This window comes from Bufo bufo, chromosome 3 (assembly GCF_905171765.1).
Source record: "Bufo bufo chromosome 3, aBufBuf1.1, whole genome shotgun sequence".
Classification (NCBI taxonomy): Eukaryota; Metazoa; Chordata; class Amphibia; order Anura; family Bufonidae; genus Bufo; species Bufo bufo.
Window position 1 is genome coordinate 269,983,885 of NC_053391.1, and position 17,017 is coordinate 270,000,901.

Consider the following 17,017-nt stretch of genomic DNA (forward strand, 5'->3'; position numbering starts at 1 on the left):
GTTCAAAAAATCGCATCTACAGCCTGCCAGCGAACAATCGCAGCTGGCAGGCTGTAGATCCACTCGCTTACCTGCAGTTCCTGTGAACGCGCGCGCCTGTGTGTGTGTGTATATATATATATATACACTGCGTGCAAAATTATTAGGCAAATGAGTATTTTGACCACATCATCCTCTTTATGCATGTTGTCTTACTCCAAGCTGTATAGGCTCGAAAGCCTACTACCAATTAAGCATATTAGGTGATGTGCATCTCTGTAATGAGAAGGGGTGTGGTCTAATGACATCAACACCCTATATTAGGTGTGCATAATTATTAGGCAACTTCCTTTCCTTTGGCAAAATGGGTCAAAAGAAGGACTTGACAGGCTCAGAAAAGTCAAAAATAGTGAGATATCTTGCAGAGGGATGCAGCACTCTTAAAATTGCAAAGCTTCTGAAGCGTGATCATCGAACAATCAAGCGTTTTATTCAAAATAGTCAACAGGGTCGCAAGAAGCGTGTGGAAAAAACCAAGGCGCAAAATAACTGCCCATGAACTGAGAAAAGTCAAGCGTGCAGCTGCCAAGATGCCACTTGCCACCAGTTTGGCCATATTTCAGAGCTGCAACATCACTGGAGTGCCCAAAAGCACAAGGTGTGCAATACTCAGAGACATGGCCAAGGTAAGAAAGGCTGAAAGACGACCACCACTGAACAAGACACACAAGCTGAAACGTCAAGACTGGGCCAAGAAATATCTCAAGACTGATTTTTCTAAGGTTTTATGGACTGATGAAATGAGAGTGAGTCTTGATGGGCCAGATGGATGGGCCCGTGGCTGGACTGGTAAAGGGCAGAGAGCTCCAGTCCGACTCAGACGCCAGCAAGGTGGAGGTGGAGTACTGGTTTGGGCTGGTATCATCAAAGATGAGCTTGTGGGGCCTTTTCGGGTTGAGGATGGAGTCAAGCTCAACTCCCAGTCCTACTGCCAGTTTCTGGAAGACACCTTCTTCAAGCAGTGGTACAGGAAGAAGTCTGCATCCTTCAAGAAAAACATGATTTTCATGCAGGACAATGCTCCATCACACGCGTCCAAGTACTCCACAGCGTGGCTGGCAAGAAAGGGTATAAAAGAAGAAAATCTAATGACATGGCCTCCTTGTTCACCTGATCTGAACCCCATTGAGAACCTGTGGTCCATCATCAAATGTGAGATTTACAAGGAGGGAAAACAGTACACCTCTCTGAACAGTGTCTGGGAGGCTGTGGTTGCTGCTGCACGCAATGTTGATGGTGAACAGATCAAAACACTGACAGAATCCATGGATGGCAGGCTTTTGAGTGTCCTTGCAAAGAAAGGTGGCTATATTGGTCACTGATTTGTTTTTGTTTTGTTTTTGAATGTCAGAAATGTATATTTGTGAATGTTGAGATGTTATATTGGTTTCACTGGTATAAATAAATAATTGAAATGGGTATATATTTGTTTTTTGTTAAGTTGCCTAATAATTATGCACAGTAATAGTCACCTGCACACACAGATATCCCCCTAAAATAGCTAAAACTAAAAACAAACTAAAAACTACTTCCAAAAATATTCAGCTTTGATATTAATGAGTTTTTTGGGTTCATTGAGAACATGGTTGTTGTTCAATAATAAAATTAATCCTCAAAAATACAACTTGCCTAATAATTCTGCACTCCCTGTGTATATATATATATATATATATATATATATATATATATATATATACATACAAACCGGATTCCAAAAAAGTTGGGACACTATACAAATCGTGAATAAAAACTGAATGCAATGATGTGGAGCTGCCAACTTCTAATATTTTATTCAGAATAGAACATAAATCACGGAACAAAAGTTTAAACTGAGAAAATGTACCATTTTAAGGGAAAAATATGTTGAATCAGAATTTCATAGTGTCAACAAATCCCCAAAAAGTTGGGACGAGGCCATTTTCACCAATGTGTGGCATCTCCCCTTCTTCTTACAACACTCAACAGACGTCTGGGGACCGAGGAGACCAGTTTCTCAAGTTTAGAAATAGGAATGCTCTCCCATTCTTGTCTAATACAGGCCTCTAACTGTTCAATCGTCTTGGGCCTTCTTTGTTGCACCTTCCTCTTTATGATGCGCCAAATGTTCTCTATAGGTGAAAGATCTGGACTGAAGACTGGCCATTTCAGTACCCGGATCCTTCTCCTACGCAGCCATGATGTTGTGATTGATGCAGAATGTGGTCTGGCATTATCTTGTTGAAAAATGCAGGGTCTTCCCTGAAAGAGATGACGTCTGGATGGGAGCATATGTTGTTCTAGAACCTGAATATATTTTTCTGCATTGATGGTGCCTTTCCAGACATGCAAGCTGCCCATGCCACACGCACTCATGCAACCCCATACCATCAGAGATGCAGGCTTCTGAACTGAGCGTTGATAACAACTTAGATTGTCCTTGTCCTCTTTGGTCCGGATGACATGGCGTCCCAGATTTCCAAAAAGAACTTTGAATCGTGACTCGTCTGACCACAGAACAGTCTTCCATTTTGCCACACTCCATTTTAAATGATCCCTGGCCCAGTGAAAACGCCTGAGCTTGTGGATCTTGCTTAGAAATGGCTTCTTCTTTGCACTGTAGAATTTCAGCTGGCAACGGCGGATGGCACGGTGGATTGTGTTCACTGACAATGGTTTCTGGAAATATTCCTGAGCCCATTCTGTGATTTCCTTTACAGTAGCATTCCTGTTTGTGGTGCAGTGTCGTTTAAGGGCCCGGAGATCACGGGCATCCAGTATGGTTTTACGGCCTTGACCCTTACGCACAGAGATTGTTCCAGATTCTCTGAATCTTCGAATGATGTTATGCACAGTTGATGATGATAGATGCAAAGTCTTTGCAATTTTTCGCTGGGTAACACCTTTCTGATATTGCTCCACTATCTTTCTGCGCAACATTGTGGGAATTGGTGATCCTCTACCCATTTTGGCTTCTGAGAGACACTGCCACTCTGAGAAGCTCTTTTTATACCCAATCATGTTGCCAATTGACCTAATTAGTGTTAATTGGTCTTCCAGCTCTTCGTTATGCTCAAATTTTAGTTTTTCCAGCCTCTTATTGCTACTTGTCCCAACTTTTTGGGGATTTGTTGACACCGTGAAATTTTGAATCAACGTATTTTTCCTTTAAAATGATACATTTACTCGGATTAAACGTTTGATCTGTCATCTACGTTCTATTACAAATAAAATATTGACATTTGCCATCTCCACATCATTGCATTCAGTTTTTATTCACAATTTGTTTAGTGTCCCAACTTTTTTGGAATCCGGTTTGTATATATATATATATATATATATATATATATATATATATATATATATCAAGTTTCCCCACATTTAATCTGCACTTCATGCCCCATAATGAGAAGAGAAATTGAAAATAGAATTTTAAAATGGTTTGCAAGTTTATTAACCGCTTCCGGACCGCCTAACGCAGGATCGCGTTCCGGAGGCGGCAGCCCTGCGCAGAGTCACGCATATACGCGTCATCTCGCGAGACGCGAGATTTCTCTCAAAGCCGGCAAAAGCGATGCGCGGGCCGGCAAAGTTAGAGGGGGGTCACGTCATCAGCTTGCCAGCCAATGATCGTGGCTGGCAAGCTGATGATTTTTTAAAAATCGAATCAAAAGCCAGATAACACATTATATTTTTAATATGATGTGTTAAATGGCTTGTCTGCTCCTCTGCTGGTCCTTTTCGTCGGTTTGTCCCAGCAGAGATCACAGTGAGTAGCACCAAACACTTCACTTAGCCCCAGATCACCCCCCATCACCCGAATTAACCCCTTGATCACCCCTTGATCGCCCCTGTCAATCACCTAGTGAAAGGAAAAAAGTGATCAGTGTAAACTGTCACTTTTTTTTTTCACTGGTATTGACTGATAGGTTTTAGGTTAGTTTAGGCCCCTTGGTTAGGTAGTTTAGCGATTGTTTAGTGCCCAGCCCACCGCACCGCAGTCACTTATTCGCTGATTAGCGTATCGCTAATCAGCATTTGTACTTTTATAGTATCTGTAAGTGATCAAAACTGATCACAGTCAGCTCTATAATTGTATTAGTGTCACCTTAGCTCGCCCTCCACCCAAAACGCAGTGTTTGCCCGATCAGGCCTGATCGGTCGCCCACACGTGCGTTCACCCACGCCCGCCCCGCCGCAGTGACAAAAAAATTATTATTTTTTGATCACTGCACAATCACTTTACAAGCGCTGCGGCGATAAAAAAAATCAGTTTTGATATTTTTTTATCAATCTCAGCGGCCTCCGGTACTTTGCTAGCCTCCCCTTTGTAAGACAGGCTTGCTTTTTTTCTTGGGTAGTCTCAGGGAATACCCCTAAATTTAGTAGTCCAAATGTCAAACAGGGGGTATTCTTCTGAAGAGGCCTACAGGATTCTGACCCAGTCGGATGAGGAATGGGAACCCTCATCTGACGAATCTAGCGGGTCAGAATATGAACCTGTAGAAAGCAGTGGCAGTCTGACCCAAAGTTCGGACGAGGAGGTTGAGGTCCCTGATAGCACCAGGCGTACCCGGCCCCGTGTCGCTAGACCACAGGTTGTGCAGGATCCGTTTCAAGAGCAGCAGAGTGGGGCTGGCACTGTCGGATTACGTGGTGAGGCATACACCAGCAGCGCAGCCCTCCCTGGACCTAGTAGCAGCACTGCCGTACAACATGGTGAAGTGGCGAGCACCAGAAGGGCAGTTGAGGCTGGTACGGTGGCACGTGCAGTAGTTACCCCGTCGCAGCCACCGCAAAGACAGGCCCGTAGAGCCCCTAGAATCCCTGAGGTGCTGGCAAACCCTGATTGGCAGTCACCAACTTCAGCCGCACCTGTAGTTCCCCCTTTCACCGCCCAGTCTGGAGTTCGGGTTGAGACAGCTCAGATCGGTTCGGCCCTGGGATTTTTTGAGCTGTTCTTGACTGCGGAGCTCTTGGACTTAGTCGTGGCAGAAACAAATCGGTATGCCACTCAATTTATATCAGCCAACCCGGGAAGCTATTATGCCCAGCCTTTCCGGTGGAAACCAGTCCAAGTTTCCAAAATTAACATTTTTCTGGGCCTTCTCCTGAACATGGGTCTAACTAAAAAGCATGAATTGCGGTCATATTGGTCCACGAACCCGATTCATCACATGCCCATGTTCTCTGCTGCTATGTCCAGGGCACGTTTTGAGACCATCCTGCGTTTCCTGCACTTTAGCGACAACAGCACCTCCCGTCCCAGATGCCACCCAGCTTTTGACCGGCTCCACAAAATTCGGCCCCTCATAGACCACTTCAACCAGAAATTTGCAGATTTGTATACCCCTGAGCAAAACATCTGCGTAGACGAGTCCCTAATACATTTTACCGGGCGCCTTGGCTTCAAACAATACATTCCAAGCAAGCATGCCCGGTATGGGGTCAAATTGTATAAGCTCTGTGAAAGGGCCACAGGATATACCCACAAATTTCGGATCTATGAGGGAAAAGATCAGACCCTGGAGCCGGTCGGTTGCCCTGACTACCTGGGGAGCAGTGGGAAAACAGTCTGGGACTTGGTGTCACCCTTATTTGGCAAGGGGTACCATCTTTATGTGGACAACTCTTACACAAGTGTGCCACTCTTCAGGCATTTGTTCCTACAACAGATTGGCTGCTGTGGCACCGTGCGACCTAGTCGCCGGGGCATCCCCCAACGGCTCGTTACCACCCGTCTTGCAAGGGGGGAGAGGGCTGCCTTGTGTAACCAAGAACTGCTCGCGGTGAAATGGAGAGACAAGCGTGACGTTTACATGCTCTCCTCCATTCACGCAGACACGACAATACAAATTGAAAGGCCAACCCGTGTCATTGAAAAGCCCCTCTCAGTCCACGACTATAATGCGCTCATGGGAAGGGTGGACTTCAATGACCAGATGTTGGCTCCCTATTTAGTTTCCCGACGCACCAGACGCTGGTATAAGAAGGTGTCTGTATATTTGATTCAATTGGCGATGTACAATAGTTTTGTTCTCTACAGTAAGGCTGGGAGAACGGGATCCTTCCTCAAATTTCAGGAAGAGATCATCGCGAACCTCCTGTATCCAGGAGGTTCCGTGGCCCCAACCACCAGTGTAGTTAGCCGTCTACACGAGCGACATTTCCCCAGTGTCGTTCCTGGTACCTCAACCCAACCGTCACCCCGAAAAAGATGTCGTGTCTGTAGCAGGAGTGGAATGAGGCGTGACACCCGCTATTTCTGTCCTGACTGCCCTGACCACCCTGCCCTATGCTTTGGAGAGTGTTTCCAGAAGTACCACACACAGGTACACTTAGCATAGGGATTGCATCTCACAGGACAGGCACACAGGGCTATTAGGGCCCTTACACTCACAGCTACTGCAAACCTCTCCTTTCACCTGGGATAAAGTGCATAATGTACTTCGCCACATCTTTGGGCGATTTGCGCTTTGCACATTGTCCCATGGGGAAGGAGAGGTTTGTCCTATAAAGGTAAAAAAAAATTAAAAAATAAATCACCGGTAAGCCAAAAAGTTAACGTTCAGTTCACAAGTTTATATGTTCTGTTCAAAAGTTATTATAAAGTTAATAAATTTATTGTGTTGCTGCCTGGTTTTTTCTTTTTTGTTTTGTTTTTTTTACCTTCCAGGTGGACCAACCGATCGAGCATTGCGCTGCTGTCAGATTACACAAAAGTCAGTGTATGCGGCGCTGCAAGACGAGATTTCTCCTCTGCAGTAAAAGACTCGTTTGCCGAGGCATATGAGCTGAGGAGGCGGCGGTGTTCATATGCTTTGGCAAACACTTTGTATATATAAAAAAAAAAAATTCCCGGCAATGACTTATTCATTCACATCGATTGATGTGAATGGAGAAATCTGGTTTGCCAGGGCATACGAGCTAAGTGGGTATGGATGTTGGGCGGAGCTCCTATGTCCTGGCAGACGCCTTTCCCCTCCTTTTTTTTTTTTGGCAGAGATTTTTTCATCCACATTGATCGATGCGAATGAAGAAATCTGTGCCGTTCATTTTTTCTTTCAGCCCAGAGGCTGAACGGAAAAAGAAAAATCTCATTACCCGTATGCTCAATATAAGGAGAATAGCAGAAACTCCTAATGCTGGCCATACATGTAATGATTGCGGAGACCCTTAAATGCCAGGGCAGTACAAACACCCCACAAATGACCCCATTTTGGAAACAAGACACCCAAAGGTATTCCGTGAGGGGCATATTGAGTCCATGAAAGATTGAAATTTTTGTCCCAAGTTAGCGGAAAGGGAGACTTTGTGAGAAAAAAACAAAAAAAAAATCAATTTCCACTAACTTGTGGCAAAAAAAAAAAAATTTCTATGAACTCGTCATGCCCCTCATTAAATACCTTGGGGTGTCTTCTTTCCAAAATGGGGTCACATGTGGGGTATTTATACTGCCCTGGCATTTTAGGGGCCCTAAAGTGTGAGAAGAAGTCTGGGATCCAAATGTCTAAAAATGCCCCCCTAAAAGGAATGTGGGCCCCTTTGCGCATCTAGGCTGCAAAAAAGTGTCACACATGTGGTATCGCCGTACTCAGGAGAAGTTGGGGAATGTGTTTTGGGGTGTCATTTTACATATACCCATGCTGGGTGAGAGAAATATCTTGCTCAAATGCCAACTTTGTATAAAAAAAATGGGAAAAGTTGTCTTTTGACCGAGATATTTCTCTCACCCAGCATGTGTATATGTAAAATGACACCGCAAAACACATTCCCCAACTTCTCCTGAGTACGGCGATACCAGATGTGTGACACTTTTTTGCAGCCTAGGTGGGCAAAGGGGCCCACATTCCAAAGAGCACCTTTCAGATTTCACCGGCCATTTTTTACAGATTTTGATTTCAAACTACTTACCACACATGAGGGCCCCTAGAATGCCAGGGCAGTATAACTACCCCTCAATTGACCCCATTTTGGAAAGAAGACACCCCAAGGTATTTCGTGATGGGCATAGTGAGTTCATAGAAGTTTTTATTTTTTCTCACAAGTTAGTGGAATATGAGACTTTGTAAGAAAAAAAAAAAAACATTTTCCGCTAACTTGTGACAAAAAATAAAAAGTTCTATGAACTCACTATGCCCATCAGCGAATACCTTAGGGTGTCTACTTTCCGAAATGGGGTCATTTGTGGGGTTTTTCTACTGTCTGGCCATTGTAGAACCTCAGGAAACATGACAGGTGCTCAGAAAGTCAGAGCTGCTTCAAAAAGCGGAAATTCACATTTTTGTACCATAGTTTGTAAACGCTATAACTTTTACCCAAACCATTTTTTTTTTTTACCCAAACATTATTTTTTTTTTTATCAAAGACATGTAGAACAATAAATTTAGAGAAAAATTTATATATGGATGTCGTTTTTTTTTTGCAAAATTTTACAACTGAAAGTGAAAAATTTCATTTTTTTGAAAAAAAAAATCGTTAAATTTTGATAAATAACAAAAAAAGTAAAAATTTCAGTAGCAATGAAATACCACCAAATGAAAGCTCTTTTAGTGAGAAGAAAATGAGGTAAAATTCATTTGGGTGGTAAGTTGCATGACCGAGCAATAAACGGTGAAAGTAGTGTAGGTCAGAAGTGTAAAAAGTGGCCTGGTCATTAAGGGTGTTTAAGGTAGGGGGGCTGAAGTGGTTAAAAAGGAAAAACTTAAATTTCACATGGAGACTTTGCTGTGACACTTGAAATTTAGTTCTGAGGGGCTCCCATTTCTCTTGCTGATCTGTGAGATGTTTCTACTAAGGTTGCCCCGGGTATCAAAGTACCGTTACCTAATCGATACTTTTAGACCCAGATCGATACCAGGTCTTACTATTTACCGATACTAGGCTGTGCTGCGCAGCCTAGTATCAGTTAGAGAACATGGCACGCGCCACTCTCAGCACGCACCATGTTCTCTTCAGTAGTACAGTGGAGAAGGAGGGAGTCCCTCCCTCCTCACTGTGACGTGGCTGCCACCAATGGGGAGATAGCAGGGAGGAAGAGGGGAGGGATTGTGGCCACTGTGCCACCAATGAATATAAAACACATTAATTCAAATATAGGCCACAGGTGTCGGCGGCGGTATCACATACCCAGCACCCGGCCTCCATAACAGGGCACAGTGATCCGCCGAACTGCGGCCATTAACCCCTCAGATGCCACACCTGACGGGTTAATTGCCGCGGTTCGACAGATCGCATGCCCTGTTATTGAGGCCGGTTATGTGATACCGCCGCCGGCACCCGCTGCCTATACTTGAATTAATGTGTTTTACATTCATTGGCGGCGCAGTGTGCCCCCCCCCCCCCAGTATTATTAATTATAGCCATTGGTGGCGCAGTGCGCCCTACCCCTCCCTCAGTATTAGTATCATTGGTGGCGCAGTGGCCACACGCGCACCCCCTATTGTTATATTTATTGGTGGCAGTTGCCACAGGGTCCCCTCCTCTTCATTGGTGGCAGCAGCAGTTCTGATCGGAGCCCCAGCAGTGTAATCACATGGCAGTTACCATGGCAGCCAGGACGCTACTGAAGCCCTTGCTACCATGGTAAGCTCCCGGCTGCGTGGTGTACTATGCACAGGGCAGCAGGAGGAGAGTGTGAGATCCTATTCACGCTGATAGAGCTCTATTAGGGTCAATAGGACAAGGGTTCTCGCCCCTAAGGGAGCTAAATAGTTAAATAAGTAAAAAAAAAAGGAAAAAAAAAAAAAAAAACGCCTAAATACTAAAAGTTTAAATCGCCCCCTTTCCCAAATTTACAAACAATAAAAAATATTACATAGCGCCATGGCCAAAAAAAGTGTGAACTATTAGAATATTAACGGATATCTCCGGTGATCGCCGTAATAGAAAAAAATAATCAAAACCGCATGATTCGCCATTTTTAGTCACCTTGTTACCGCAAAAAATAGGATAGGACTCTTCTATTATGGGCTGGACCTTCCATAAAATATGGAGTGCACACAGCTTTTTTGGTGTTTTATTTATTTTTTGCATGGTATCGAGTATCTCAATACTTTTTTATGGTATTCAACTCAAATAAAAATTTTGGTATCGTGACAACCCTAGTTTCTACACCTCGACTGGAGTCCACCTGTGGTAGTTACTTGTTTGAACATGATTTTGAAAAACACATCCCTGTCTATGTGAGGTCTCACAGCATCATTTTGTGGAGGCACAGATTTGCAAAGTGTACAATACTAAAAATACTGAAAGTTCTCCGGAGCACAGTGACCTCCATAATGTTCTTCCAATAATGGATCTTCCAGGACTCTTCCGAGAGCTGCCCGTCCCACCAAACTAATTTGGGGGGAGGGCCTTGGTGACCAAAAACCCATTGGTCACTCTAGCTGGGCTCCAAAGATCCTGTGTGCAGATGGGAGACACTTTTAGAAGGTCAACCATCACTGCAACATTCCACCAATGGAGTGGACAGAAAGAAGCCTCTACTCAGTAAAAGACTCATGAAATCCTGCCTGGTGTTGGCAAAAAAAGCACCTAAAGTACTCTCAGAAATCAGATTCTCTGGTCGGGTGAAACCAGGATTGAACCTTTTGGCTTCAGTTCTGTCATTTCTGGAGGAAAATGGGCCCTGTCCAGTGTCATCCCTACAGTGAAGCATTGTGGTGACAGCATCATGCTTTATAACCTTAAAATTATAACTGCTGGGTAAATACCCCTCAGTTAACGGGTACCTCATTGTTGGAAAAAGTAATATAAGGATGGCAATGCATTTGAAGCAACCGTGTAATAAGGACTCATGCACACGAACATGTGGTGGCAATGCACGGGCACCGACCATAGGGCCGCCATATGCGGACACAGGACCGATTTACTTGAATGAAGTACGCAATCCGCATCTGCGGGTCCGCACTGCAAAAAAGTAGTGCATGCGCTACTTTTTTCGGTGTGAAGGCATGGGCAGAAAACACTCCATAGTGCGTACCTTTCGGATTGCGGTGCTGGACTGCCGACAATGGTCCTGTGCATGAGCCCTAAGAACGATAAGTCTGCTAGAAGGGGCTAATCATACCAACAGAGGTTGTCCTATGGAGAAATCCTTTAACCCTTTGCTGACTATTTTCCGTTTTTGGTTTTTCGCTCCTTGCCTTTCCAGAGCAATAACTTTTTTTTTTTTTTTTCGTTCACATATTCGTTCGCCGTATTCTGGGTTGTGTATGCCTTTTTTTTAATCACTTTTTGGTTTTCTTTATAATACAGGCATTTTTTTATATTATTTATTTTGATTTTGGGGAAACGGGGGGTGATTTGAATTTTTATATATCTTTTAATATTTATCAAAACTTTTTTTTTTTTTTTTTGTTAGGTACCAAAGTGGACCACAATTTTCAATCATTAGTAGACCCCCAGAAATCAGATGCTGATGACCTATCCAGAGGATATTTCATCAGTTACAAAAAAGTGGGATAACCCCTTTAAAGACAAGTGCGCGCACACACACTGCTCATTGTCTCTGAATTGACTGATCAAATCTGTCCATTAACGTCCATGCACAGGAAAGAACATCTTACAGCAGACAGGGCAGAGACCAGACATGGCTGAAGCCAGCTAATTTTCCTCTTCCTTCCTCCTTTCCCCATACACTTCAATGGGTGTACAGTATATGCACTTCTGTATATGTATTTGCACAATCAATTCCGAGAAAGTGATCAGGACAGCAGGAGAGATATGTTAAAAAGTTCACTGATATCACCTACAGTATTGAATTATGAAAAGTACAATTAAGGTTTAGGTATGTGTTAAAGTACCTTTACTATAAACTGTGCAAGATGTAATTATATTTGATATTTATTTTAACTTGCTTTTTTTTTTTATTCCTTTTGAAATATACTTTATGTAGCCACCAATATATAAAATATATATTTAAAGGGGATAGGTCAGCAGAAAGTGGTCCATTCTTTAAATCAATTTTTTTTCTTAAACAAATTTAAGATTTTTATTTTATTTTTTACCATATCACTGTCTGTATTTAAAAAATAAAAAAATTAAAGTCCTGCTATTTGCACATTTGCCACCAACCCTATTAGTAGGCAAAAAATTTCTGTTGTGTAAAGATGACTTTTCAGCAGTCATCCAATTATCACAGGCAGCATTACAGTTAAGGATAACAAGATCTACCATTCACAATAGGCGATGGTCACAGCTCACCTCCTTTCACAAAGACCTTTGTACAGGTCACTGAGCATATCCTGAAAACTCTCCCATAGAAGTCAGTGAAAATCTCCTGTCCATTGTGGCAGGAGGAAATCGGACAATGCTTCACCTGCAATAAAGAGTTGGTAAGTTCTTACTCACCAGATCCCGCCTTGCTGATCTGGTTCCCTCATCGGGGCACTGTTTACCCAACTGCAGCAGTGATGTCATGTTAAACATGTGACCATTGGAGCCAATCACTGGCCTCATCGGGTCCACTACTGAGGCAATTGATTGGCTGCAGTGGTTACATGTTGGTGTGACTTTTCTGTATCTGGGAGAAGCAGTGCCTGATCTCTCCTGTCCGGTTACCTCCTGAGAGCAGAACAGGCAAGAATGCTCCCTATAAAAACAGAGTAAAAAATCTACAATTGGAAAATGGAAACATATTTTTTTTTAAATTAATATGTTTCACTATATGATTTTAATTAATAAAAAAAAACAAGTGATTTAAAATTTCTTGGCAATCTCATACACTGAATCTTAAAGGTAACCTAGTCATGTTATAGTTGGTCTGATCTGGTAAGTATCCAAGTTCAAAGAAAAAAAAGAATACAGTCCCACATCCAGGTTGACTAGTACACAACTTTCCCTGCAAAAATTACACCCCAAGTAAAATATAAGGTTTAATGAATTATTTCAGTACCCAAAGAATCCTCTTAAAGGGGTTCTGCAGTTTGTTTAACCAACTCAGCTCCCCTAGCTTAAACACCCTTAATGACCAGGCCACTTTTTACACTTCTGCACTACACTACTTTCACCGTTTATTGCTCGGTCATGCAACTTACCACCCAAATGAATTTTACCTCCTTTTCTTCTCACTAATAGAGCTATTATTTCATTGCTGCTGACATTTTTTGTTATTAATCGAAATTTAACGAAATTTTAGCAAAAAAATGACATTTTTCACTTTCAGTTGTAATTTTTTTTTTTAAAAACGACATCTATATATAAATTTTTCTCAAAATTTATTGTTCTACATGTCTTTGATAAAAAAAAATGTTTGGGTAAAAAAAAATGGTTTGTGTAAAAGTTATAGCGTTTACAAACTATGGTACAAAAATGTGAATTTCCGCTTTTTGAAGCAGCTCTGACTTTCTGAGCACCTGTCATGTTTCCTGAGGTTCTACAATGCCCAGACAGTAGAATAACCCCACAAATAACCCCATTTCGGAAAGTAGACACCCTAAGGTATTCGCTGTTCTCGGTATTCGCTGACGGGCATAGTGAGTTCATAGAACTTTTTATTTTTTGTCACAAGTTAGCGGAAAATGATGATTTTTTTTATTTATTTATTTTATTTTATTTATTTATTTTATTTTATTTATTTTCCTTACAAAGTCTTCCTTACAAATTTTCCTTACATATTCCACTAACTTGTGACAAAAAAAAAAAACTTCCATGAACTCAATATGCCCATCACGAAATACCTTGGGGTGTCTTCTTTCTAAAATGGGGTCACTTGTGGGGTAGTTATACTGCCCTGGCATTTTAGGGGCCCTAATGTGTGGGAAGTAGTTTGAAATCAAAATGTGTAAAAAAAAAATGCCCTGTGAAATCCTAAAGGTGCTCTTTGGAATGTGGGCCCTTTTGCCCACCTAGGCTGCAAAAAAGTGTCACACATGTGGTATCGCCGTACTCGGGAGAAGTTGGGCAATGTGTTTTGGGGTGTCATTTTACATATACCCATGCTGGGTGAGATAAATTTCTCGGTCAAATGCCAACTTTGTATAAAAAAAAAAAATGGGAAAAGTTGTCTTTTGCCGAGATATTTCTCTCACCCAGCATGGGTATATGTAAAAAGACACCCTAAAACACATTGCCCTACTTCTCCTGAGTACGGCGATACCAGATGTGTGGCACTTTTTTTCAGCCTAGGTGGGCAAATGGGCCCACATTCCAAAGAGCACCTTTCGGATTTCACAGGGCATTTTTTACACATTTTGATTTCAAACTACTTACCACACATTAGGGCCCCTAAAATGCCAGGGCAGTATAACTACCCCACAAGTGACCCCATTTTGGAAAGAAGACACCCCAAGGTATTTTGTGATGGGCATAGTGAGTTCATGGAAGTTTTTATTTTTTGTCACAAGTTAGTGGAATATGAGACTTTGTAAGAAAAAAAAAATTAAAAATCATAATTTTCCGCTAACTTGTGACAAAAAATAAAAAAATTCTAGGAACTCGCCATGCCCCTCACGGAATACCTTGGGGTGTCTTCTTTCCAAAATGGGGTCACTTGTGGGGTAGTTATACTGCCCTGGCATTTTAGGGGCCCTAATGTGTGAGAAGTAGTTTGAAATCAAAATGTGTAAAAAATGCCGTGTGAAATCCGAAAGGTGCTCTTTGGAATGTGGGCCCATTTGCCCACCTAGGCTGCAAAAAAGTGTCACACATCTGGTATCGCCGTACTCAGAAGAAGTAGGGCAATGTGTTTTGGGGTGTCTTTTTACATATACCCATGCTGGGTGAGAGAAATATCTCGGCAAAAGACAACTTTTCCCATTTTTTTTATACAAAGTTGGCATTTGACCGAGATATTTATCTCACCCAGAATGGGTATATGTAAAATGACACCCCAAAACACATTCCCCAACTTCTCCTGAGTACGGCGATACCACATGTGTGCCACTTTTTTGCAGCCTAGATGCGCAAAGGGGCCCAAATTCCTTTTAGGAGGGCATTTTTAGACATCTGGATCCCAGACTTCTTCTCACGCTTTAGGGCCCCTAAAATGCCAGGGCAGGATAAATACCCAACATGTGACCCCATTTTGGAAAGAAGACACCCCAAGGTATTCAATGAGGGGCATGGCGAGTTCATAGAAGATTTTTATTTTTTTTGGCACAAGTTAGCGGAAATTTTATTTTATTTTTTTTCCTCACAAAGTCTCCCTTTCCGCTAACTTGGGACAAAAAGTTCAATCTTTCATGGACTCATTATGGCCCTCAGCGAATACCTTGGGGTGTCTTCTTTCCGAAATGGGGTCACATGTGGGGTATTTATACTGCCCTGGCATTTTAGGGGCCCTAAAGCGTGAGAAGAAGTCTGGAATATAAATGTCAAAAAAAAATTATGCATTTGGATTCCATGAGGGGTATGTTGAGTTCATGTGAGATTTTATTTTTTGTCACAAGTTAGTGGAATATGAGACTTTGTAAGAAAAAAAATATATATATCTATTTCCACTAACTTGTGCCAAAAAAATGTCTGAATGGAGCCTTACAGGGGGGTGATCAATGACAGGGGGGTGATCAGGGAGTCTATATGGGGTGATTACCACCCTGTCATTGATCACCCCCCTGTAAGGCTCCATTCAGACGTCCGATTGTGTTTTGCGGATCCGTAAAACACATACGGACCTCTGAATGGAGCCTTACAGGGGGGTGATCAATGACAGGGGGGTGATCAGGGAGTCTATATGGGGTGATCACCCCACTGTAAGGCTCCATTCAGACGTCCGTATGTGTTTTGCGGATCCGATCCATGGATCTGTGGATCCGTAAAACACATACGGACGTTTGAATGGATCCTGACAGGGGGGTGATCAATGACAGGGGGGGTGATCAGGGAGTCTATATGGGGTGATCACCCCCCTGTAAGGCTCCATTCAGACGTCCGTATGTGTTTTGCGGATCCGATCCATGGATCCATAAAACACATACGGACGTCTGAATGGAGCCTGACAGGGGGGTGATCAATGACAGGGGGGTGATCAGGGAGTCTATATGGGGTGATCACCCCCCTGTAAGGCTCCATTCAGACGTCCGTATGTGTTTTGCGGATCCGATCCGTGGATCTGTGGATCCGTAAAACACATACGGACATCTGAATGGAGCCTTACAGTGGGGTGATCAGGGAGTCTATATGGGGTGATCAGGGGTTAATAAGTGACAGGGGGGGGTGTAGTGTAGTATGGTGCTTGGTGCTACTTATTACAGAGCTGCCTGTGTCCTCTGGTGGTCGATCCAAGCAAAAGGGACCAGAGGACCAGGTAGCAGGTATATTAGACGATGTTATCAAAACAGCGTCTAATATACCTGTTAGGGGTTAAAAAAAAGCCTGCCAGCGAACGATCGCCGCTGGCAGGCTGTAGATCCACTCACTTACCAGCAGTTCCTGTGAACGCGCGCGCCTGTGTGCGCACGTTCGCAGGAAATCTCGCGAGATGACGCGTATATGCGTGACTCTGCCTGAGACTGACGCCTCCGGAACGCGATCCTGCGTTAGGCGGTCCGGAGGCGGTTAAACTGATGATCTATCCTCTGGATAGATATTCAGCTTCTGACCGGCGGGGGTCTGACACCCGGGACCCCCGCCGATCAGCTGTTTGAGAAGGCAGCTGCGCTCCAGCAGTGCCGCGGCCTTCTCACTGTTTACCGCTGGCCCAGTGACGTTACGACTAGGGCGCGTCTAAGCTCAGTTCACTTGAATGGAGCTTAGCCCCGCCCAGGCCATTGATACTAGTAGTGACGTCGCTGGGCCAGCGGTAAACAGTGACAATAGGGAACCCCGCCGGTCAGATGCTGATGATCTATCCAGAGGATAGATAATCGGTTTAAACATACTGCAGAACCCTTTTAAAGGGGTTCTACACTTTCATTTAACTGATGATCTATCCTCTGGATAAATGAAAGTGCAGAAACCCTTTAAATTAACAGAGATCACAAAATAGAGCTAATACAGTATCACATGGGAGCTAAAGTGCAATTTAGACCAGTGATTACTTATGATCCTTAAAGGGAAT

The 17,017-nt window shown here is 43.1% G+C and overlaps 1 protein-coding gene across 1 annotated transcript in view; it reads left to right on the forward strand.

The window, feature by feature from the left end:
• Window positions 1-17,017, forward strand: part of CEPT1 (choline/ethanolamine phosphotransferase 1) — a 326,348-nt gene that overhangs the window by 213,588 nt on the left and 95,743 nt on the right. The gene's annotated exons all lie outside the window — the stretch shown is intronic.